Source organism: Macaca mulatta, chromosome 1 (assembly GCF_049350105.2).
Source record: "Macaca mulatta isolate MMU2019108-1 chromosome 1, T2T-MMU8v2.0, whole genome shotgun sequence".
Classification (NCBI taxonomy): Eukaryota; Metazoa; Chordata; class Mammalia; order Primates; family Cercopithecidae; genus Macaca; species Macaca mulatta.
Genome location: NC_133406.1, coordinates 61518114 through 61529340, shown reverse-complemented (window position 1 = coordinate 61529340; position 11227 = coordinate 61518114).

Genomic DNA, 11227 nt, shown 5'->3' with positions numbered 1-11227 from the left:
AGTCTGGACAACATGGTAAAACCCCATCTCTACTAAAAATACAATAAATAAATAAATAAATAAATAAATAGCGGACATGGTGGCATGTGCCTGTAATCCCAGCTACTCAGGAAGCTGAAGTTTAAGGACTGCTTGAACCCGGGAGGTGGAGGTTGCAGTAAACCGAGATTGTGCCACTGTACTCCTGCCTGGGCAACAGGGCAAGATCCTGTCTCAAAAAAAAAAAAAAAAAAAAAAAAAAAGAATACTTTGTGCCTGGTGTGGTGGCTCATGCCTATAATCCCAGTGATTTGGGAGACTGAGATCAGAAGATCACTTGAGTCCAGGAGTTTGATACCAGTCTGTGCAAGATAGTGAGACCTCATGTCTGCAAAAATATAAATAAAACTTTGTTCCAGAGACATTAAAAACTAAAAAAAAAAAACTCATGATATTTTTACCAATAACTGGGTATGGTGGCGCACACCTGAAATCTCTGCTACTCAGGAGACTACAGTGGGAGGTTACAGTGAGCTCTGATCACAACACTACACTCCAGCCTGGGTGACAGAGTGACACTGTCTTTTAAACAAATAAATAAATTTACATATCACTATAATCCTCTACAATACTTTTTTTCTCTATATGAGGCTGCATACTCTTTGATTGCCTCTTCATATGACAACAATTTTGTAATATCTTCTATAAAGAGAATGAAAAGAGGCCAGGAATGGTGGCTCATGCCTTTAATCCCAGCACTTTGGGAGGCCAAGGTAGATGGATCACCTGAGATCAGGAGTTCAAGACTAGCCCGACCCATATGGCAAAACCCCATGTCTACTAAAAATACAAAAATTATCTGGATGTCATGGTGCGCACCTGTAATCCCAGCTACTTGGGAGGCTGAGGCGGCAGAATCGCTTGAACCTGGGAGGTGGAGATTGCAGTGAGCTGAGATTGTACCACTGCACTTCAGCCTGGGCGACAGAGCGAGACTCAGTCCAAAAAAAAAGAAAATAGATATATGTATGATTATTGTCAAATTTGGTACAGCTTCTGTCAACTTTCATATATATATATATATATATATATATATATATATATATATGCACTAAGACTTTATTGAATTATTATTGAATTATTTAATACCCTCTTTACCAGGCAAGAGCTACCATTTTTACTAAATCTATTATTTATTGCTATGTAACAAATCACCCCAAAATGTAGTGGCTTAACCAACAAACATTTGTTATTTCACATGTCTATGGGTCAGAAATTCAGAAGCAGTTTTGCTGGGTGGTTCTGGCTCAGAGTTTCTAATGAGTTTGCAATCAAGTTGGTCAGGAATGCAGTCATCTGAAGGCTTGACTGGGGCTGGAAGATACATTTCCAAGTCAACTCATATAGCTGTTAACAGGAGAGGAGACCTCAGTTTCTCACCCTGAGGGCCTCTCTGTAGGGATGCTCACAATATAGGCAACAAGCTTCCTCTAGAGTGCATGACGAGAGAAATATACTAAGACAGACACTGTAAGCTGCAATGCCTTTTACCTAGCCTTGGAAATTACATACCACCATTTCTTCTGTATTCTACTGATTACACAGATTAACACTGGCATAATGTGGGAGGGGACTAAGCAAAGGCATGATAACAGGAGCCAGAGATCATTGGGGTCTTTCTTGGAGGCTTGCTACCACACCAGCTGTTGGTGATAACTGACTCTTCCATTTAAAGTTTTAGATGTGGCCGGGCACAGTGGCTCACGCCTATAATCCCAGCACTTTGGGAGGCCGAGGCAGGCAGATCACCTGATCAGAAATTCAAGACCAGCCTGCCAAACATAGTGAAACCCCGTCTCTACTAAAAATACAAAAATTAGCTGGGCATGGTGTTGTGCGCCTGTAATCCCAGCTACCTAGGAGGTTGAGGCAGGAGAATCACTGGAACCTGGGAGGCAGAGACTGCAGTGAGCCAAGATCACACCTCTGCACTCCAGCCTGGGCAACAGAGCAAGGCTCCATCTCAAAAACACGTAAATTTAAAAACTAAATAAAATTTTAGATGTGTGGCCAGGTGCAATGGCTCACACCTGGATTCCCAGCACTTTGGGAGGCCAAAGCAGGTGGATCACCTGAGGTCAAGAGTTCAAGACCAGCCTGGCCAACATGGTGAAACCCCTCTCTACTAAAAATACAAAAATCAGCCGGGTGTGGTGGCATGCACCTGTAGTCCCAGCTACTTGGGAGGATGAGGCAGGAGAATCGCTTGAACCTGGGAGGCAGAGGTTGCAGTAAGCCCAAGTCGCACCACTGCACTCCAGCCTGGGTGACAGAGCGAGACTCCGTCTCAAAAAAAAAAAAAATTTAGACGTAGGAAGAATTTTCCACAGACTAGCTTCTGATGCCATATGATTCAAACCTTGTCTCTCCTCAGTGATTTACATTCTTCCAGTGCCAGATGCTGTAGGGCAGGTTTAAAACAAAATGTGACCTCTGGCCCTACAACTTTGGGTCATAATGCTAGGTGAGTCACTACAGTGGGCAATAGGGGTATTCTTGAAAACTGTTTCTAGCCCCATAAAAGTGACTATAAATTACATAAATATAACCCCAAATAATTGCATCCCAACCCCCTTTTAGCCAGATCCCAAAATGCCCAGTAAGAGGAAAGTACTAGAAAGAACAGCTGAGTGAAAAGAAACAGGGCTTTTAACCATTGCCATTAAAATCTTACTTTTGCAAGTTTTAGAATGACTGCATTGTTAAGGCGCTGCCCAGAGCCTTGAAGGGAGCTTGTGAAAGAAAGGGTACCTGAAGGTTAAGCTTCATTATTTGCATATCAGGTCTTCTCTCTTTGGGTGGTGGTAGGATGTATTGACTCTCATATAATCTGGATTCAAATCCTGACCTAGCGTTCACCCTGAGGCTCTAATCAACCCTGCGGGTAGCCCTGTGTTTGTACTACCCGGCATGAGAGATCGGAGTGGGTGAGGAGCTACCATGTGAGTAGCTAGTCCCTTCCCCCAGTGTTCATCACTACTATCCATCAGCTTGCTTTTTTGTTGTTGTTACTGTTGTTGTTTTGAGTTTCGCTTTTCTTGCCCAGGCTGGAGTGCAATAGCGCACTCTCAGCTCACTGCAACCTCCGCCTCGTGGGTACAAGCGATTCTCCTGCCTCAGCCTCCCGAGTAGTTGAGATTATAGGCACCTGCCAACACGCCCGGCTAATTTTTTTGTATTTTTAGTAGAGATGGGGTTCTCCATCTTGGTCACCATGTTGGCCAGGCTGGTCTTGAACTCCTGACCTCAGGTGATCCACCCACGTCCGTCTCCCAAAGTGCTGGGATTACAGGTGTGAGCTGCCACGCCCAGTGTCATCTTGCCTCTTTTTATCCCTGCCTTTGGGTCTCAGCTGTCTGACTTGTGTGAGAAGATAGTGACTAACAGAGCATTCTAGCAAGAAGCTTTAGACAGGAGTCACAAATAACCTACTAACTACGGATGACACAATGTAAGCTTCTTTCTCCGACTGTGGGATCTGAAAACCAACCCTTCTAGGCCTGCCTTCCCCTTCCAATGCTTCCAGTGCATCCTTTTGCTGTTTTATTTCCTCATAGAGGATTTTTTGTTTGGTCCTCAAATAACATTGTTTCATTCAATGTCATTTCATTAAAATGATGATGAGAAAAAAATAAATCAATTCCTGGCCGAGTACACTGTCTGTGTGGAGTTTACACATTTCCCTCGTGTCTGTGTGAGTTTTCTCCAGGTACTCCAGTTTCCTCCCACATCCCAAAGATGTGCAAGTTAGGTGGACTGGTGTGTCTAAATGATCCCAGTCTTTGTGAGCCTGGATGTGTGTGAGTGTACCCTGTGATGGAACAGCAGCCTGCCCAGGTTTGGTTTCTGCTCTTCTCCCTGAGCTGCTGGGATAAGCTGCAGCCACCAAGACCCTGAACTGGAATAATTGTGTACATAATTAGCTTGTTCTTACTAATTCTTTTTTTTTTTTTTTTTTAAGACAGAGTCTTGCTCTGTTACCCAGGCTGGAGTGCGGTGACACAGTCTCAGCTCACTCAACCTCCACCTCCTGGGTTCAAGCATTTCTCCTGCCTCAGCCTCCTGAGTAGCTGGGATTACGCATGCCCACCACCATGCCCAGCTAATTTTTATATTTTTAGTAGAGATGGGTGTGATGGTTAATACTAAGCGTCAACTTGATTGGATTGAAGGATGCAAACTATTGATCCTGGGCGTGTCTGTGAAGGTGTTGCCAAAGGAGATTAACATTTGAGTCAGTGGGCTGGGAAAGGCAGACCCACCCTTAATCTGGGTGGGCCCAATCTAATCCACTGCTAGCGTGGCTAGAATATAAGCAAGCAGAAAAATGTGAAAAGAGAGACTGACCTAGCCTCCCAGCCTATACCTTTCTCCCATGCTGGATGCTTCCTGCCCTCACACATCGGACTTTTTTGTTTTGGGGCTTCAGTTTTGGGACTCAGACTGGTTCTCCTTGCTCTTCAGCCTGCGAGCCTGTTGTGGGACCTTGTGATGGTGTGAGTTAATACTCAATAAACTCCCCTTTATATGTGTATCTATTCCATTAGTTCTGTCCCTCTAGAGAGCCCTGACTAATACAAGGGCGTGTCACCATGTTGGCCAAGGCTGGTCTCAAACTCCTGACCTCAAATGATCCACTGGCCTGAACCTCCCAAAGCACTGGGATTACAGGCATGAGCCACTGCTCCCAGCCTACTGACCTTTCTTAAATGTATCTATAACTCACATTTATTTCAATGGTAAATATTGAATGTTTAATGTTCAATGTTTTGGTCTTTAGAAGTTTGAGCCTGGACAACACAGCAAGACCCTGTCTTTAAATAAACAAAAAAATACAAAATTTAGTGGGGCATGATGATGCACCCCTGTCACCTCAGATATTTGGGAGGGTGAGGCAGGATGATCACTTGAGCCCAGGAATTTGAGGGTGCAATGAGCTATGATCATGATACTATACTCCAGCGTTGGTGACAGAGTGAGACTCCATCTCTAAAAAAATTAAAATTAAAAGAAATATGTTTGAGGACATTTCTATGACCAGAATTATGCTGTAGGAACTCAAATTTTGTTTATATCAGTTAGCCTATAGTAAAATTGGTTTTGCTATCACTGTTTCACTTAAAGTTGAAGTTGAAGTTTCCAAGAACATATTGATAATATTAAATGAGAACCTTACTGTGGTGGTGGTGGTGGTGGTGGTGGTAGTGGTTGTTGTTGTTGTTGTTTTGATACAGAGTCTTGCTCTGTCACCCAGGCTGGAATGCAGTGGCGTGATCTTGGCTTACTCCAACCTCCTCCTCACAGGTTCAAGCGATTCTCCTGCCTCAGCCTCTCGAGTAGCTGGGATTACAGGCCCCTGCAACCACGCCCGGCTAATTTTTGTATATTTAGTAGAGATGAGGTTTCACCATGTTGGCCAGGCTGGTTTTGAACTCCTGACCTCAAGTGATCTGCCCACCTCAGTCTCCCAAAGTGCTGGGATTACAGGCGTGAGCCGGTCACTGCGCCCGGTCTGTATTTAGTTTTTTTTTGAGATGGAGTTTTGCTCTTGTTGCCCAGGCTGGAGTGCAATGGCAGGATCTCAGCTCACCACAACCTCTGCCTCCCGCGTTCAAGCGATCCTCCTGGTTTGGCCTCCCAAGTAGCTGGGATTACAGGCATGAGCCACCATGCCTGGCTAATTTTGTATTTTTAGTAGAGACGGGTTCTCCATCTTGGTCAGGCTGGTTTTGAACACCTGACCTCAGGTGATCCACCTGCCTTAGCCTCCCAAAGTACTGGGATTACAGGCGTGAACCACAGCTGAGGCAGCTGGCGTGACCCCAGGCTGTGGCAGCTGGACCATTTGAGGTCAGGAATTTGAGACCATCCTGGCCAACATGGTGAAACCCCGTCTCTACTAAAAAAAAAAAAAAAAAATTAACTGGGCTTGGTGGCATGTGCCTGTAGTCCCAGCTACTCAGGAGGCTCAGGCAGGGGAATCACTTGAATCCGGGAGGCAGAGGTTGCAGTGAGCTGAGATGGAGCACTGCACTCCAGCCTGGATGACAGAGCCAAACTCCATCTCAAAGAAAAAAACAAAAAAAAGGTAATGCAGTCCCTGTGTTGCTTCATCTTCTGATTTTTCAGGAAAAGCTAAGAATTCAGATTTTTAGTGAAAGTTTCTGATTTGTAAATTTAGCAGCTAATTCAAACAGAACAACAAAATAATCATTTTATGGGCATATGCACCCTTTACTTCAGTTCTAGCCGGCTTAGAAAGGAGGAGGTGGTCATTGGAAACTGGTGTTTCAGGAAGTACTTCCTGAAGGAGGTGAGACTTGAGCTTAACCTTAACCTGGGCAGAGGTGAGAGGTAAGTGAAGAGGAGTGTATTAGTGTCTTCACACTGCTGATAAAGGCATACCTGAGACTGGGCACTTTAAAAGAAAGAAAGAGGTTTATCGGACTTACATTTCCAATACAAGGGAATTGTGGCTGGGGGGCCTCACAATCACGGCAGAAGGTGAAAGGCATGTCTCACATGGCCAGAGACAAGAGAAGAGAGCTTGTGCAGGAAAACTCCCCTTCTTAAAACTATCAGATCCCCTTAAAACTTTGCTATTACGAGAACATCACAGGAAAGACCTGCCCCCATGATTCAATTACCTCCTACAGAGTTCTCCCACAACACGTGGAAATACAAGATGAGATTTGGGTTGGATGATTCAATTACCTCCTACAGAGTCCTCCCACAACATGTGGAAATACAAGATGAGATTTGGGTTGGACACAGCCAAACCATTTCAAGGAAGAAAGAAATTATATCGGCCTGGCACGGTGGCTCACGCCTGTAATCCCAGCACTTTGGGAGGCCGAGGCGGGCGGATCACAAGGTCAGGAGTTCAAGACCAGCCTGGCCAATATGGTGAAATGCCATCTCTACTAAAAATACAAAAATTAGCCAGGGGTGGTGGTGGACGCCTGTAGTCCCAGCTACTCAGGAGGCTGAGGCAGGAGAATCGCTTGAACCCAGGAGGCGGAGGTTGTAGTGAGCCGAGATCGGGCCACTGCACTCCAGCCTGGGAGACAGAGTGAGACTCCGTCTCAAAGAAAAAAAAAAAAAAAAGAAAAGAAATTATATTACAGAGATCAGAGATCCCTGAAGGGATGATGGAGAAGAGCTCACAGGTTACAGAAAGAGAGGACATTGTAAAAGTAGGTTGGAGTTAGATTGTAGAGTGTTTTGGATGTTGAGAAGGCATCGGAATCATACTCCATTGGCAGCAGGAATTCCTGGAAGACTTTGAACTGGAGACAAAATGGTAGAAGATGTGACATTAGCAAAGTTGTGTTTTAGAAAGGCTGAACTAGTGGTAATGTTGGGCAGAAGTGACAGCAATAGTCAGTGAAAACATCAATGAGTGGTCCCTCTTGGTCCTATCTGTTATCCCCTTTTTCTTTTACAGTTTAATTTATCCCTCTCTAGTTGTTCCCCAAAGCCTAGTAACATACATGCATCCTATTCTATTATGCTCAATCTTTCCTTTCCCTCTGGCACTGCTAATTTCTTATCTTATCTTCCTGCCAACTTCCTTAACTGCTTTGTTGGCTCTCATACACTCTTTAATCTGTTTCATTTGGGTCTATGTTCTCATGGATTCCCTGAAATTACTGTGGTAAGGTCATTAGTTTTAAATTGAATAGATCCTTTTCAGTTGTTATTTTTCTTCATGTTATTAGCATTTATTGACAGTTTATTATGTGCCAGCACTGTGTTAATAGCTTTATTTACATTATCTAATTTAATCCACACAATAACTTTATAAAATAGGTGTTATGATTGTTAACCCCTTTTTACAAATGTTTATAAACTTCTAGTGACCTCTTAAAAGTGTCATTGCTGATAAGTGGCAAAGGCAAGTTTTAAACCCAGGTCTGTCCAACTACAAATCAATATGCAAAAGTTTGACCTCATCCACCATTTTCTTTAAAATCCCCTTCCTTCTTTTGAAAGACAAAATTCTTTCATTCCTTTTTTTTTTTTTTTTTTTTTTTTGAGACAGAGCATCACTCTGTCACCCAGGCTGGAGTTCAGTGGCATGATCTCAGCTCACTACAGTCTCCATCTCCCAGATTCAAGTGATTCTCATGCCTCAGCCCCCGAATAGATGGGACCATAAGGGCCCGCCATCACACCTGGTTAATTTTTGTATGTTTTGTAGAGACAGGGTTTTGCTGTGTTGGCTAGGCTGGTCTCAAACTCCTGGCCTCAAGTAATCTGCCTGCCTCAGCCTCCCAAAGTGCTGGGATTACAGGTGTGAGCCACTGTGCCTGGCCAAGACAAAATTCTATCCTGTTTTTTTTCCCAAACTCTCTGGCTGCTCATTCTCTAGTTCCTTGGCAGTTTCCTCTTTCTCCCCTCATTTAACTGTGTGTTGTTGTTGTTGTTGTTGTTGTTGTTGTTGTTGTCGTCGAGACAGGATCTTGCTCTATTGCCTAGGCTGGGGTGCAGTGGCGTGATCTCAGCTCACTGCAGCCTCAACCTCTTGTACTCAAGTGATCCTCCCACTTCAGCCTCCTGAGTAGCTGGGACTACAGGTGCACACCACCATGTCTGGCTAATTTTTGTTTTTTTTTGTAGAGATGGGGTTACACCATGTTGCTCAGGCTTTTCTCAAACCCCTGTCCTCAAGCGATCCACCTGCTTTGGCCTCCCAAAGTGCTGGGATTACAAGGGTGAGCTACCGTGCCTGGCCCTTTGAAACATTTTCTAAGTCAAAGCAAGCAAGCAAGCAGGAGAGGCTATATTAATATCACATTAATTGACTTCAGAACAAGGAATATTAGCAGCAATAAAGAGGGGCATTAAATAATGACAAAGGAGTCAATGCACCAATAAGGCATTAGCAATCTGAAATATTCATGCAACTAACAATAGAGCTTCAAAACCCATGAAGGCTTTACGCAGGGATAACTGAAAGGAAAAACAGAGAAATCTGCAATTATATTTGAATCCATCAGCACTCTTCTCTGAAAAATTGATGGAACAAGTAGATGGAACATCGGTAAGGATATAGATGACCTGAACAACAAACACTGTCAACCAACTTGAGTTCACTGATGTGTTCAAAGCATTTTGCTCAACAGCAGTTGAATATACATTCTTTTCATGTGAAATCCCACAACAAACTTGAAGAATTATGTCTTGACCTGAGATTGTCAAGAATGGGCTTCCCACTCTTACAGAGTCAGAGTTTTCCAGGACACCTCGGGCAAACTCAAACTTTGTCAGATTCTCTGCTTCTGAGTACAGCTTACTTATGGACCTAGCATTTATTTAGCCACGTGGAGACCTCCCCTGATGTGTCTGCCTGGTGTCTCCCTAAGCACTGATGGCTTTACATGGCTGGTTTCTGCTTTGATGTTTGCTATCCGCTACAGGGAAGAAACATCTTCCTTAAATGAATGCCATATCTGATACATAATATAAATCGGTTTATCTGCAGTGGCTCATACCTGTAATCCCAGCACTTTCAGAGGCTGACTCGAGCGAATCACATGAGGCCAGGAGTTTGAGACCAGCCTGGCCAACATGATAAAACCCCATCTCTACTACAAATACAAAGTGAGCTGGGTGTGGTGGCAGGCGCCTGTAATCCCAGCTACCTGGGAGGCTGAGATGGGAGAATCGCTTGAACCTGGGAGGTGGAGGTTGCAGTGAGATGAGATTGCACCATTGCACTCCAGGCTGGGCAAAGAGAGCGAGACCCTGTCTCAAAAAAAAAAAAAAAAAAAAAAAAAAAGAAATTAATTTATCAAGAAACCAGCAAATGTTTCAGGCCCAACAGCCTTTTTTTTCCACTTCCTCATTTCTTCTTTTTCTTGTTTGTTTGTTTTTTTTTGAGATGGAGTCTTGCTCTGTTGCCCAGGCTGGAGTGCAGTGGTGTGATTTCAGTTCACTGCAACCTATGCCTTTCAGGTTCAAGTCATTCTCCTGCCTCAGCCTCCCAAGTAGCTGGGATTGTAGGCATGCGTCACCACGCCAAACTAATTTTTTTATTTTTAGTAGAGATGGGGTTTCACCATGTTGGGCAGGCTGGTCTCAAACTCCTGACCTCAAGTGATCTGCCTGCCTCGGCCTCCCAAAGGGCTGGATTACAGGCATGAGTCACTGCACCTGGCCAATTTGTACTGTTTTAAGCCACCAAGTTTGGGCAATTTATTACAGCAGCAGTAGAAAACTAATACAGCAGTCAAATTTATCCATCTTTCTTTTTTTTTTTTTTTTTTGAGACAGAGTCTCACTCTGTCACCCAGGATGTAGTGCATGGTGAGATCATGGCTCACTGCAACTTCTACCTCCCCAGATCAAGTGATCCTTCCACCTCAACCTCTGGAGTAGCTGGGACCACAGGTGCCTACCACTAGGCCCAGAAATTTTTTGTAGAGATGAGGTTTCGCCATGTTGCCCAGGCTGGTCTCAAACTCCTGGACCAAGGTGGTCCTTCAGCCTTGGTCTCCCAAAGTACTGGGATTACAGGAGTGAGCCATCGCACCTGGCCCCATCTTTCTTTTTATAGTTGTCTCGGTTTGAGTACTTGTATACAAAGACCTTTACCACTCTGAGATTATGAAACTTTTTCCCCAGTCTCTTTTTGGAACTGCCATGGTTTTAGATTGTATTACTTTAATATATTTACTAATTAAAAGAATTAGTACACATCTTGCACTGATAGCGTAACAAAAAGGACACACGGTTGGCAAAATTATTGTCCATTTGACCTTTGGACTGGGGCCTGTCTTTCCCTGCAGGAGTCTGCTAGCATAGGTGGCGATGGCTGTTTACTGTCTATGCAGCTGACATTCAAGACTGCAAAACTTAGGCTTGGGGCACAGTGTTCTTGGGAGAGTGAAGGAAAGAGAGCAGGAACTCTTTTTGTGAGAAAGGATGTGTTTTCCTCAGTTGGAGTAGAGAGGTGGGACGTCCACATTCCTGAGAAAAGACTCAGATAAGTACATAAGCCTGAGGGCTGGCTACATAATGTGTGGGGCCCACTGCAAAATGAAAATGTGGAAACACTTGTTCACAAAATAGAAAAAAAATACTGTCGGCTGGGCGTGGGGGCTCACGCCTGTAATCCCAGCACTGTGGGAGGCTAAGGCCAGCAGATCACCTGAGGTCAGGCATTTGAGAGCAGCCCGACCAA